Consider the following 13853-nt stretch of genomic DNA (forward strand, 5'->3'; position numbering starts at 1 on the left):
TTTCTTTGATCTTAACAGAGACTCTTGGCTGCCTGCTTGTCCCCTTTCCTGCTGAGATCAACTGACATTTGTTGAGTTTTGCTGTCATTCATTCAGTTACATAATTGGATTAATTCTAGTTTAGAATGAATATTAACTTTCAGCTGGATTGAGAAGATGTTATATGCTTTTTGTGTAGTAGTAATTAAATGGTGCATATGAGAAGCCAGAGTTCAGTGTATTCCAGCACGCTGTACTTAGGTAACTGTTACGACAGTTGAGCAGCATGGATGTTTTTGCAGGATGGTAACTGAGTGCCAACATCTTTACATGTCAGCTGAGCCTGGGATGCTGCAAACACGGCAAGCACATGGATTGCACTTTCAGAGCAGGATGGTGCTATTAGGGAGCAGTGCTCGGGAGGTTCAGATACTAACTGGAATGGCACTGTAATCGTTTTACCACGCGCTTTGCTCTCAGTGCCCATCCCGCACCTCCCGGTCATGCTGGTGGCATCCCTTTGCCGCAGGCAGGTGGGCGCTCCGCGTGCGCTCCCAGCACAGGCAGCACGGTGACAGCTCAGCCCGCTTTGCCCTTCTCTCTTTTTCTTTCGTTTCTTGTGAAATGCCAAGCACACTGCTAAGGAAGTCGCGAACAGAAAGAAGCCGAATTTCCAAAGCCGTTTAGAAGCCGTGAACACGACGTGCGCGTATTTCGACCGCGGCAGGGCTCGGCCGGTGCGCAACGGTGCGAAGCGGGCCGGGCCGCACGCGCCGCGTCGGCGAGCTCCGTGCCGAAAGACCGGGCTCCGCTCTTACGCAACCGCCCTGCCCCGCGGTGCAGCGGAGCCGGCAGCGGCCCGCAGTGCCGCACTGGCGCGTCTCTCACAGCCGCAGCCCTTCCGCCGCCGCTCGCGCGGTCCCCGGTCGCGAGGCGCTCTCGCTCCGCGGCGCCTCGGGTCCAGGCCCGGCGCGGCGCCGGCCACCCCTCGGGAGCTCCTCCGGCCGAGATCCCCCCCGCTGGCCCTTCTCCTCGCGGGGCGCCGCGCCGGGCAGCGCTGCCATGACAGCCACCGGGCGCCCGGCCCCGCCTGCCCCCCGCCCGTCCGCCCCCCGCCCGTCCGCCGCGCCGCCTACCGCTCCGCTCCCCCCGCGCCGCCTCCGCGGGGTCAGCCGGGGACAGCGCCCGCCTCCCGCCGCAAGAAGCGCCGCGGCCGCCCCGGCGTCTCCCGCTCGGCGCTCGCCGGTGGCAGGTGAGACTGCCCGCGTCTTCCCGCTCACGGCGGCGGCGGAGGGGCCGGGGGAGTCCCGGGGCGGAGGGGCCGGGCGGGGGCCGCGGTCGAGCGCGTCCGGGAGACGGAGAGGGCCGGGGCGGGGGGACCGCGGAGCCGCGCGGGGCCGCGGTGTCATCCTCCTGCTGTCGGGTCGCGTTCTCCTCTGCGGGCTCCCCGAGGCTTCGGGTCCCCCTTCCGCCTCCCAGATGGATGTCTGCGGGCAGCGCACTGCCCGAGGACGCGCCCGGGGCTTCTGCCGGGTCCATCCCGGTGCCGTGCGGGAGCGCTCCGGGCCGCTGTCCCTGCCCTGGCGCCTAAGCGGATGCTGCCTGACAGCCCGGGAGTCGGGTCGCAGAGTTGCTGTGCGCTGTCAAGCTGCCAGCAGATGCACGTGGGGACACAAGTTGTGAGTGGCTCCTTGTGCGTCCCCTAACTGTGTCTGTTCACGGTGTGTGTGACTGGAAAGGCAGATGGACCAATGTTTTAAAACCAGTGTCCACTATTGACCTCTTAGTCAAGGCAGCTGAGCACTTTGTAGCAGTGCCAGGCAGTTGTCAGCGTGTGCTGGGACAAGCCTCAAGGCAGAGAGGGATGGGGGAGTGCAACAGCATAGAGTTCTTCTATGAACCCAACCCGAGGCCCAGGGCAACAGGTGGCTGCTGGCCTTGTGCCTTCCTCCTGCAGGGCAGGGCCTCTTCTCAGTGAAACCACTGCAAAATGCTGCTGCCTGCAGGAAGGGCAGGGCTGGCCCTGCTTACAGGGATGCAACCCAGAGATCCATCTAATCTTATCAGACTTTGAGCCAGCAATGTGTCCAGGTGGCCAAGAAGGCCAATGGCAGCCTGGCTTGTATCAGAATTAATGCAATCAACAGGAGCAGGGAGGTGATCGTCCCTCTGTGCTTGGCAGTGGTGAGGCCATACTTCAAGTACTGAATTCAGTTTTGATCCTTTCATTACATGAAAGACACTGTGGCCCTGGAGTGTCCAGAGAAGGGCAACAAAGCTGTGAGGGATCTGGAGAGCAAGTCTTACGGGGAGTGGCTGAGGGAACTGGGATTGTTCAGTCTAGGGGAGAGGAGGCTTGGGGGAGACCTTACCTCTTCTCTCAGGTAACTAGAAATAGGATGAGAGGGAATGGCCTTACGTTGCACCAGGGGAGGTTCAAGTTGGATATTAAAAAACATTTCTTCTGAGTGTTCCAAAGGCATTGGAACAGGTGGTGGAGTCACCATTCCCTGGAGGTGTTCAAGAAATGTGTAGATATGGCATTGAGGGATGTGGTCAGTGGGCATGGTGGGGTGGGTTGACAGTTGGAATAGATGTTCTTAGTAACCTTTTCCCAACCTTAATGATTCTGATACTATGAAAGCACCTCTGGGAAAAAATGTAGATTGCACCTCAACCCTACGACCTGGAGAGTGGTGCTCTCATGAGAAAGTTGTGCCATTTTGGGGCGTGAATGCCATCCTGTGTGCTTGGCTGACTGCTGCCTTTGAGGAGGAAGGTGTGCTCAGCTGGTGGCATGTGGGGCAGGAAGAGGTGGGAAGGTCCCGATGAAAAGGGAGCAGTTCCACCCAGCAGAGATCTCATTTCCCTAGAAACAAAGTGTGCCTGAAAGAAACGACTGTGTGGGGTCACTGAGACTGAATGAGTAGCAAAAGGAAACAGAAAGATGACATTAAATAAAAGTTGGCAGGGTCTGGGGAAGCAAGGTTTCCAAAAAGAGCAAGACTTGGTTAGGAATTCAAAGCAGAATAGAATGTGCAGAAATGTAATGTCTTGGTCTCTTTCATTGTGCCAGTACAGATAAGATCATAGAATCATAGAATCACAAGGTTGGAAATGACCTGTAAGATCATCTAATCCAACCGTCTTCTCATTACACTGCTACCACAAACACTAAACCATATCTCGCAGCTCCTCATCCAGGCGCCTCTTGAACACTGACAGGGATGGTGGCTCCACCACCTCCCTGTGCAGCCATTCCAGTGCCTGACCACCCTCTGAGAGAAATAGTTTTTCCTCGTGTCCGACCTAAACCTCCTCTGGTACAACTTGCGGCCATTTCCTCGGGTCCTGTTTGTTGCCTGGGAGAAGAGGCCAAACCCCTCTTCACCACAACCTCCCTTCAGGAAGTCATAGAGTGCAGTGAGGTCTCCCCTGAGCCTCCTCTTCTCCAGACTCAACAATCCCAGCTCCCTCAGCCACTTCTCATAAGATTTGTGCTCCAGACCCCTCACCAGTTTCATTGCCCTTCTCTGGACATGCTCCAGGGCCTCAATGTCTTTCTCGTAGTGAGGGGCAAATATGAAGATGAAAATACACAGCTTCTCATGTGAGCTTAAACTGAGCAGTTGACAAAAACCTTGAGCAGGACAAACTATAAGACATTGTTAGTTAAAAAAAAAAAAAAAAGGCTGGTGAAAGGTATCAGGAGTTACTGGGGAAATGAAAAAAAAATTGTCTCAGATATAAAGAGGAAATCTCTTAAAAACGAGGCCTACTGGAAAGAAAGAAGGAATGGGAACCTGCAACATTGCTTTGAGTTTGTGGAGGAAACTGAAATGTAGAACTTCAGAGAAAAAGGGTTGGTTAAAAAAGTGAAATCCAAAGAAGTGTCTCTGACAGTAATGGAAACATTTTGTTAAAAAAAATTGAAGTGCATGTGTAAGATGAAAGTATTCATAAGGTTGCATTTGAGTTGGTTGGCTGGCAATAGAAGAGTAATAGAAGAGTCAAACAAAGCAGAGGTAGGTTCGTATTACTCAGAAGCCGCAGAGACTAAGGAGAAGAGGGATGTTTGCTTCCATCACAGCAATTGTCTAGAGCTGAGGTCAGCCCCAGTAATGTCCCAGAAGAGGGGCTGCTCATGGAAAAGTTGTAGAAAAGACTGGTGGAATGCGAGTGAAGTGCAGAACGTCAGCAGGTGGCTGCGCTGCTGCAGGAGGCCTTGAGACTTCTGCTGGGAGAGAGGGCCGCAGAGCTCCCGTCTTGGGAACTGTGGGCTTTGTGTGTAGACACTGGGGAAGGCCTGAGATCTCCCTCTTTCATTTTCTGTGCAAGGGAAGATGCACTGGAGAAACCTAAGAAATTCTAAAATGCACAGAAGGCTGCTCTTCCAGGAAGCTGAAAATGATGAAGCCAAAAAAACCTGCTGATACCGAATGGTGTGTCAAAAGAAAAGGAAAACGTGAGGAAAACTTTTATGGAGAGAACCAAGTGCTGAAGCATGGAAGTCATGAATATAAATGGACAAAGAAAGGGCAGAAATAAATAACATGAAAAAAACAAGATGTCTGTAGTAAACTTTCTACACTTTCCAGGTCGACAAAGCAATTTAGCTGTGCTGGCAATCAGTCTAGAAAATAACAGCCATTAGATAATTAAAGGTGTTCTTCCATCGGGGTGCATCCTACGGTGGCCTTACATTTAGTCTTGGCTCCCTGAATACATAGCAGTCAGCTTTTCTGATACTTCCATTACAATTCTTCAACTTGAATTTAAAAAAAAAAATGCATTACAACTGAAAACATTAACTACATAATTTCTAATCAGTTAATCTTCTGTACCTAGCAGTTAGCATGTCAGGGAAAAGCCTATGAAACCCGAGGAACCTATGAAACCTGAGCTGGAAGAGGGCTAGAAATACATCATATCTTCCAAACACGCTGTGATTTTTATATTAACGGATTAGTAAACAAATAACAGGAGGGAGAAAAAGGATCCACACAAAGCTTTCAGCATATTAGCTAGCATACTGCAAAATTGTCTGCCATGCATTGGCTATAATTTTAAAGAGATATTGGGGGCTGTAAAATTGAATGCCTTATGTAAATGGAATTATGAAAGTGATTATCTTTCTTTTGTGAATTAACATGTTGGCTGTGCTGAATAAATGTTAAGAGGTTTGGTCTCACCATTCCTGGGAAATGACAGAATACAAAGCCGTGTGGTTATTTCAGAGATGTTTTTCTTTAGGTTACTGGAGGTCCTCTGATTACCTTTGGTCAAGCTCACAGTAAAACTTCAGGAAGTTTACCTGTCCTCCTGACAAAGGTAAGGAGACTTTTGTTAAGAAGTTTGACTTCTGAATGACAAATGACTGCTTCCAACATGAATGCATGGAATGCAGTACTTGATGTGGAGACAGACTGATGAGGTCCAGTCTGTAACCTAGCCAGCTGAAGACTGGATGGCAAAGTGAAATTGATAAGAAGTTCAGAGTCGACACTGTAATTTAATGGAGTTTGGAGTCAGAAGTAATGTGAGAACTAACCTTAATTTTGTTAATATAATGGTAAGTTAATTTAAAAAGATTAGTAAAAAAATGAAAAGGAACTGCACATAAATAAATGAATAATAAACTTTCTAACTCATTAAATGATAAGCAATAAACAATAAATAATATTAAAGTAGGGCCATTGTGGTGTGAAACTGCAGAACGGTCCACATCTGGAATGGAAAATTCGGAAGTTTTTACTGTGTGGGTGCATGTTTTGTTCTCCTTTGGTCGGCCAGGGTAGAAGGACTTTGGTTCCTTTACCATGTCAGTTTTTGAATTTTTAATTATTGGTTTTTGCAGTAAGGATGCGTGACTTACTTTCCATTTTGAGTTATCGTAGGAGATGTACTTAGGATCTGAGATCTGCCCAGTCTTCTGGGATTGAGCTGTATGTTTTCGTTAGATGTGGAGTCGCTCACTGCAGTAAGTCTAGAAATGTGCAGATGCTAAACATAATGCAGAATTTTAATTATTGTTTACAGTCAATTACAACGCTATTTTTGTTTTGTTTGCTTCCCTCTGGCATCTTCAAGTCCTAATTAATTCACAACTGTGGGTGGTGGGATTAGGGCTGGCAGCAACACTCACCTCAAGCAGCCCACCAGAACCTATGGCTGTACCTGCAGTAATCCTGCAGAAGCAAAGATCAAATTCTTGAGAAGTTAGATAAAGGCGGCTTTTGTTGTTCGTGCCAGGATTATTTTTATCATGTCGTCAACATTATGTTAATGTACAAACATGTTGGTGGAGTATGCACAACTCATGAAACTCATGAAAAGGTGAAGACTTCATATACCTGTGATATTACAGCACTGAAGAGGAGATGTGTAGAAAAATGTTGAAGGTGAACCAGTGTTCGCTCGACTTCTGAGGCCCTGGCTGGCACCGTTCTTTACGGTGAACTGCTCAGTGGCATCTGTGACACTAATAAAGAAAATGAGAGCAAATATGATTGACTGATGTGGTTCAAGGAGTGGCTGTTTCTCACATTTCTATGGAGGTGGTACCTCAGGTGCATACACAGTTTATGAGTGAGGTGGTGGGTTGTTGTTTTTTCATTCCTGTAATGCTGCAGTTGTATCAGAATACAATAAGGTTTTTTTTGTTGGTGGTTTGTTGGTTGTTTTTTTTTTTTCTGGTTTTTTTTTTTGTTGTTGTTTTTGTTTTGTTTTGTTTTTTGGCTTTGAAGTGCTTCTGTAATTGGTTTCTAGAGCTTTCCTGATTTGACTTAATTGAATATTTTGAAAGTTTGCCAAAATACAGACCAGGATTTTGCCAGTTTTCCATCAATGATTAATAAAGCTCATTTGGAGGATCAATTAGAGTTCCAAAAAGAAATTTTTGAACTGGAATTGTTATAATGAGTGCTATTTTATTAATGGGCATTTCCAGCATTGAGTGATGAAATGTGGCACTGCAATGAACAATAAATGTATATTTATTTTTAGAGAATCTCCTCCCTTCTTACATTGTACTGGGAATTCTATAGCCAGGATTGAGAAACACTTTCTCTGTTCTGCTTTGTAATGACATTGTTGGCAAAAGACGTTGTTTTTAAAAGATTGTTAGACCATTGAGAAGTGGTTTTAGCAGGTAAGATTACTTCAAAGAAGTTTGTTTGCTGTTCTTGGTGCTAAAAGTATAAGCACCAGCTTTCTAAAGTCTTCAGAAAGAACAAGTAACCACTGCTGTGTAGTCTGAAAGACCAGTGAATGGGAAGAAATGAAGTGATGTGTTGGGAGGGAGGAAAAGCAGGCAGCGCATGCCATCATCAGTTTCTAATCATCCTCAACTCCTCCCTGAGTTCTCATTTTTATAAAGATAATTAAAAAACCAAGTGCAAGTTGTTCAGCCTGTTTAGGTGCATTTCTAATTTGTTTGTAGCCTTGGTACACAAGTATAGATTTGACAGAAAGTTTCTTCTGAAGAAATAGGGTTGGATATTCTACTGGATACATTAACAAGCAGGAGGTTCCTACATGTTGGAATTATCCACTGCTTGTTTGTTCATGTTCTGCTCATTCCAGTGTACCCTAGAGAAATGAGATTTCCAGCTGTTACGGTTGCTCCAGTTTCTAATTTGTTCCAGGAGTCTGTAGCCGTGAGTCTGAGCGCACCAGGTAGGGTCTGTAGGTGGTTGTACACTACCACTCTTTGCATTTGGGTCATACGTAGCTTTTTAATGTTCATGATTTTGTGCTTTGGCTAACCAGGGAACTATAAAAAGTATGTCCTCAAATTACATTTATGCTCTTTTCTGCATAGTGAATTCAGAGTGCAAATGATTACATCTGTCATTTTCTCATGCCTCCTTAATGCCACTGTTCTGGCAGTGGTTTCTACCAATAGATGAGTACACAAATTGCTGTACTTATTCTGTAGAAGTAAAACAAGTGCCTTTACTGAAGTACTTCCCTCTTCAAAGACTGATGCACTCTTGATAACGTTGCAAATGCTCTAAGCAAGCTTGTATTGCTTAAGGTCACTACAAAAAACAAGAGGTCTAACTGAAATGGGACTCCTCCTTGGCAGGTTCTACAGAAAGAGTTTTCAAACTGGCCTCCAAAGCACCTCCTGGGGATTTCTGAACAGATCAGGTGCTCTAGGGGAAGGAACTGCTGCTTTTTTCAAGACTATTAGCACTACATTAAGTCCATAATCACATTCAGAAGACACTTTCCTCTTGTAAATCAAGAGGCAAATCTTGCTTCAGTTGTTTTTTACTGAAATAAGGCTGCTGGAACTGTACAAATGCAGCATACCACAATTATCAGGTATATATATATACTCATGCTATGCTATGTGCTACGCCTGCAGTAAAAAATGGCAACATGTACTCTAAAGTAATAGAATTACAGTACTATACCACTGTAGCATTTCTGCTAGCACCATGGTAATATTTATCTTCCATACCTTTGCAGAGAACTTGGGAATGAAAATGCTTTGATGAAAACTATACATGTCTAAATTATTCCAAATATCCAATGAAGAGTGGATTCAGGATGAAAAACACAAAGTGAGCTCATTCATTCCATGTTCAGGCCTGCTAAGATAAAGCTTAATAAAATATGGCTGAAGCAAAAGACAGCAAAACAGAAAGGTGATAGTGTGATACTTCATGTTTTCAGTTACTGAAATGAGCAGATGTCATGATTTTCTTCAAGGAAGAGGCTTCTAAGTTTTGTTCTGAGTTTGGTAGGACAGAATCTATATTCCTAGTTGCTATCACTTTTACACTATATGGCATCTGTGACATCTGTATGTTTTCCATTGTAGTTCTTAATTACTAACAAGTTGTTCTAGAATACAATGAGCTGCACATTCCCTCAGTTAATTCTCCTACCCACCCACCTGCTTCTTGAGGTCTGTATAGCCCTCCATTAGGAGCAAGAGAATTGCTAAGCTCTTGCTTCTGTCAGGCCTCCAAAATCAAATCTCTACCCAGTGGGTTTTAGCGTTCCTTCAGAGTAACCCAGCTATCATTAAAACTGCCAGAGCCTTTCCAAGCCCTAATCTTTTAACTGGAATCACAGTGGTTTGGGACACAGGATCTGGTCTCAGTAGGACTACAGGCTGTCTTCCCACTCTGCCTGCTACAGAGCTGCATTCACGCTGACTCTGATTCTTCCTGAAAGAGATGTCTCTTATCCATCAGCAAAACAGAGCTGTGTGGAAAGCTGTGGTGGTGTCACACCTGTTCCAAACTGGAGACATTTCTGCAGGTCTCCTAAATGGAGCTTTCTTTTGCCTGACAGGATGTCCTCACTACTGTCTCAGTCTCATTCTCTGTTCTCTTCAGTATGAAAGGAAAGCTACACATCTGAACTAACTGAACCTGTCACTCATCATCTATTTTTTCCATTAATGTTATTACAGCCTCTGTTGTGTATTTTTTGAAGTCCAAACTAGGCCCACTGCCATTTTCATGAGATTTGGAGCCACTGATCATAAAAATTTTCATCACAGGCGGCAGCAGAAAATGACAAGAATGACCTTGATTATCTCTTCAGAAGATAAGAAGTATGAATCACCATTTTTATTTATTCCAGCAGCCCATCTAGCCCAGATGCCTTGGACTGATGGTGACAAATAGAGGATGCTTACCAAAAGACTGGAAGCAATAGGATAAGTGTAGAATTTCCTAACTTCTGGCAGTCAGAGGTTATGGGAATTTCCTGAGCCAGAGATTTCACAGGATTGCATCATCATGTTTACTCGCCATTGATAGACTTATCGACCATAAATTGTCTGATCCGTTCTGAACTTTCTTGAACCTCCACATCATCCTTTGATGACAGTCCAGACAGTCTTTTATACTAAAACTGCTTTTGCAATAAAAGGGAGAATATCCACAAATCCCTATTTAGTCTGGAAGCCTGCTCTAGTGTAGGAGGGCTCAGACTGTCTTCTCAAAGACTTTGTTATTGCAGTTCAGAAATGCAGATCTTCATTTTTTTTTTCTTTTTGATAACTTAATCTTGCTGTTTTTCTTTCCGTTCACTTTTTTTTTCTTTTTGGCCCTCGTTCATTGGGTTTTGTGGACCAAGCATTGATGTCCTGTGGTGCCATGTGCATCCCTGCGTAACTTGGAAAAAATTCCGAGCTGTATTTTTCATGCAAGATCAAAAATGGATATTTGTTGAAATATGCGGTGATATGAACTGTGCGTTGGAGGTTAGATTGTGCCTCTAGGTTTGTTTCTCTCTCTTGCTTTCCTCTTCATTAGTTATTTTTCTTTCCTGTTTGCCTGGATTTTCATACATGCCTCTTCTGTTCTCACACATCCACTGTGATTCCCCCTCAATTCTGATAATAGAATGGAATTAGATGTCTGTGCAAAAAAAAAAAAAAGGGTATTACATTAGGGTATTTTTAGGTTCCCCAGAAGTCTTGAAACAGACATAGATTATTAGATTGTATGAGAAGAAGGAAAATATTAAATAATATATTGTATTAGTGACTTAGTATCACATTTTTACAGTAAATGGATATTTGCCCCAGACAAAGTCTATAGGTTGTTGGCCAAATGCCTTCAATTGCCACTAAAAAACTTTGAGACCTTCATGGTGTTTAGCACAGGCTGGCCTCAGCTATCATTAATAATAACATGAAGTTACTCTGCAGTTACTGTATTTATTTGCATCCTGCCTAGTAGTTTTGAGGTATGGAAAAACACTGGTCATTTATGGTGTGAAGAGGGACACACAGAATGCTTTCTGCTGTGCTGAGTCACAGCTGCTAACGCATGAAAAAGGATGTGTATTCTTCTCTGATTTCCACATTTACTGTAAGGTTTTTTAAGTGAAACATTTTGGATAATTATTACTTTGTTATTTTTTTTGCCAGAAGGTGTGGGTCTCATTTAATCATGAGCCTCCACAGCAATCTTAAATTACTGACCCTTGGGCTGTTTTACTGTAACTCTACTTGTCCTCAATCCCCATGTTCTTGTGCACTGTGACACATGCTATTTCAGAGGCTTGGGAAAATAAGGAGCTTGGGAAATTGCAAACAGTAGGAAAAACTGCACGTTTGTAAGACCCTCCCTGAGCAATGGGTCTGGGGCTCCTCTGCCCACCGGATGATGCGTGCTAGGCAGCCATGTGATTCAGCTGCTTCCTCATGCTTTATTGGTCTGTGCTATCTGCCTGCCTGCTGTGTATAAACAAATGAGTGGCTCCTCTCCCAAAAAACATCAAAACAAGACACATGAAGTTTGTAATATTTCTGAGAAAGACAAACTCATTTGTGTATGAACAGATTTGCTAAGCAGGCAGTGTGAATTCAAATACCCATAGGGAAAAACGAGGAAAATAACCAGCAAGGAGGAAATCTGTAAGTTGATGGTAGGTGCAAGACATCCATTACCATTGGGAAGATCAGCTGGACTGTTGTTCTCCCCTGCCCACCAACCCCAGTGTGTTGGTATGTTGTTGGCTGGAAGCCAGGCAGAAAGCACTAATGAGGAAAAATAAATTGAGAACAACAACAACAACAAAATCTGAAATCCACCAACGTGTTCTCTCTTTTTGTTAAAATTAAAACGAAAAAAATACTGAGCCTAATCCCTTGAGAGATTTATGGATTCTCTTTTAGTTCACCTCGGAGCTGGATTATGTTAGTTGGTCTCTGGCTGCTGGTCATGTAAAGAGGTTGGCTTTAGCTCACTTTTAAATTGGAGGAAATTCATGACTCTTGTGTTTGTGAACAAACCACGATCCATGGGCAGCTGATGCGGTGGGAGTGCCTGCAGATGACCTCAAATCAGTTCCAAGGGAGGAGGATAATGTCACTGCTTTCTTGGCCACATGAGCTGCATGGTTCTGCCTCCTCCCTCTGTAGTGCTTGCTGCAGGCCCTTGATGTGTGCTGCAGCTATGTTAAATGCCCATCAAATGTTCTCTGCCTAAGAAAAGCATCTGTGTGGATGTTCAGTCTACATGAATGCATGGCTGATACAGCTTGCCCATCCAAAGAGACCCCCTGCTAGCGAGAGGGCAAGCAGAGGTTCCTAAAGGGTACTTGTAGTCAGGTGCTGGAACATCAGGAAGGGACAGTGGAGCAAATGGGGTTGGGTACAGCAGCAGTGTTCAGTATCATAGACTCGCAGAATCACTATGGTTGGAAAAGACCACTGAGATCCTCTAGTTCAACTGCCAACCCATCACCACCTTGCCCACCGAACCATATCCCTAAGTGCCATATCTACATGTTTCTTGAACACCTCCAGGGACAGTGACTCCACCGCCTCAGTGGTGGGCACATTCCTCATGTTGAATGTGAAGTTGGTGGCTGGATGGCACTTTGGGACACTGTGATGTGTCCCTTCCTGATGGTGTCTCATCTTTGGTGGGGAGTGGCACAAGGAGCTACGGCACTGAGCTATCAGGTGTCCGCACGTACCCGCGCTTCTGCTGGTGGATGGCGGTGCGGGGGTGGTTCCGTGTGCCAGGTTTGATGACACATTTGAAGCTGATACTCTCAGCATCATATGACCCCATGTCCCCACATTTTAGTCATTTCAGAGCCTTGCATCACTACCCTGCTGGCTTGTTGGGTGCCCTGTGTTTAGCAGCAAATATTTATGACATGCTGAGGGAAGAATGAAGTTTAACTCATGTCCTTAACTAACCCTCAAGTGAGGGATTAACTGCCTACTGCATTCTTCTACTAAGTATTAATCACTTAACATTATTTCCATTTTTTAGAAGTCTTTTGATTGCGCAGTACGGCAGTGCACAGTTTGGTTTGAGGTTGGGGCATCTGGAGGCTTCTGAGGCCATGGTTGCTGCCGGCCAGCATGGCCCCATGTGCCGCTCCGGGCGATGGGAAGCCAGGTGCCGAGGGGCCGCAGCTCTGCATCCTCTCGCCCTTCCCTCACAGACCTGTCCTCCTGGCTGCAACAGAGTTAAAAAAATAATTACCAGTTTTTCAAAGGATCACCCACATACACATGGTATGAGAGTTCTTTTCTTTGTTGGTTTCATTTTATTTGTACATGACTCACTCTTGGCAAAATGAGTGAGCCTCATGAGCCTGTAAAAATTCTGTTTGGATTAAATGATTTGCATTAAATGACTTATAACTGCAAGGATGGTTCCTGTAATTCCTGGAGGAAAAACAATCCGGTCGTACTTTCAGGTAGCTACTGCCTTCGCGCCTCTGCCTCCAGACACCATCTTCCTTGCCAACAGCTGTCTGTGAGGCTCGAGGTGATCCTCCTTCCCTTCCCGCCTTGTGCGTTAGAGTATTAGAGCGGCGATGGGGATGCACTGCCATCCATCCCAGCGTGACTGAAACCCATCCAGCACGTGCCCTAGGACCAGCGAGGAGAGCCCTCAGCGGTGCGCCTCTAAGCTCCAGCCGTGCAGGTCAGGGCCCGCTGCTCGCTGCTCGCCCAGGGACGGCTCCCCAGAACAAGTGCCGGGGGACACGGGGATCCCGCAGCAATCTGCTCACGCTGCTCCCCTGGTCGAGGCCTGCGGGCAAGAGCCGGCTGCGGTCCACCGGTCCCCGGCACGGTTGAGACACAGCGTCGGTGCCCGCGGGAAAGCCGCCGACAGCGGTCGGCTTCAGCCTCCGATCGCGGCGATCTTCCTCCCCCCGTGCCGCGCCGTGAGGACGGCTCCCGGCCGAGCTCAGGGCGCGGGATTCCCCCCCTTCGGCACCGAGACCCCCGCAGCCCGCGAGCCGCTGAGCCCGGCAGCGCGTCCGGCGGGGCGGTGACCCGGACCCCGCCCCGCCCGGGGCAGCCCCGGCCCGGCGCTGCAAGAGGCGGCGGGGCCGGGGCCGCTATCTGCCGGGCCGCGCTTCCCCCC

At 46.5% G+C, this 13853-nt stretch overlaps 1 protein-coding gene and 1 long non-coding RNA gene across 2 annotated transcripts in view; one reads left to right on the top strand and one right to left on the bottom strand.

Annotated features, from left to right (window-relative positions):
• The first annotated feature begins 1176 nt into the window (after nt 1-1176).
• Nucleotides 1177-13853, top strand: part of THRB (thyroid hormone receptor beta) — a 167970-nt gene continuing 155293 nt past the window's right edge. The window contains exons 1-2 of the mRNA XM_042816584.1: nt 1177-1231; nt 5233-5310. The gene's annotated coding sequence lies outside the window, so the exon portion shown is untranslated. The remainder of the gene's footprint in view (nt 1232-5232; nt 5311-13853) is intronic.
• The window catches only part of LOC122159235, a 1254-nt gene continuing 363 nt past the window's right edge, over nt 12963-13853 (bottom strand). The window contains exon 2 of the long non-coding RNA XR_006168412.1: nt 12963-13351. This is a non-coding gene — a long non-coding RNA (uncharacterized LOC122159235). The remainder of the gene's footprint in view (nt 13352-13853) is intronic.

This window comes from Centrocercus urophasianus, unplaced genomic scaffold (genome assembly GCF_019232065.1).
Source record: "Centrocercus urophasianus isolate 14NV4802_14NV808 unplaced genomic scaffold, USGS_Curo_1.0 seq_16, whole genome shotgun sequence".
NCBI lineage: Eukaryota > Metazoa > Chordata > Aves > Galliformes > Phasianidae > Centrocercus > Centrocercus urophasianus.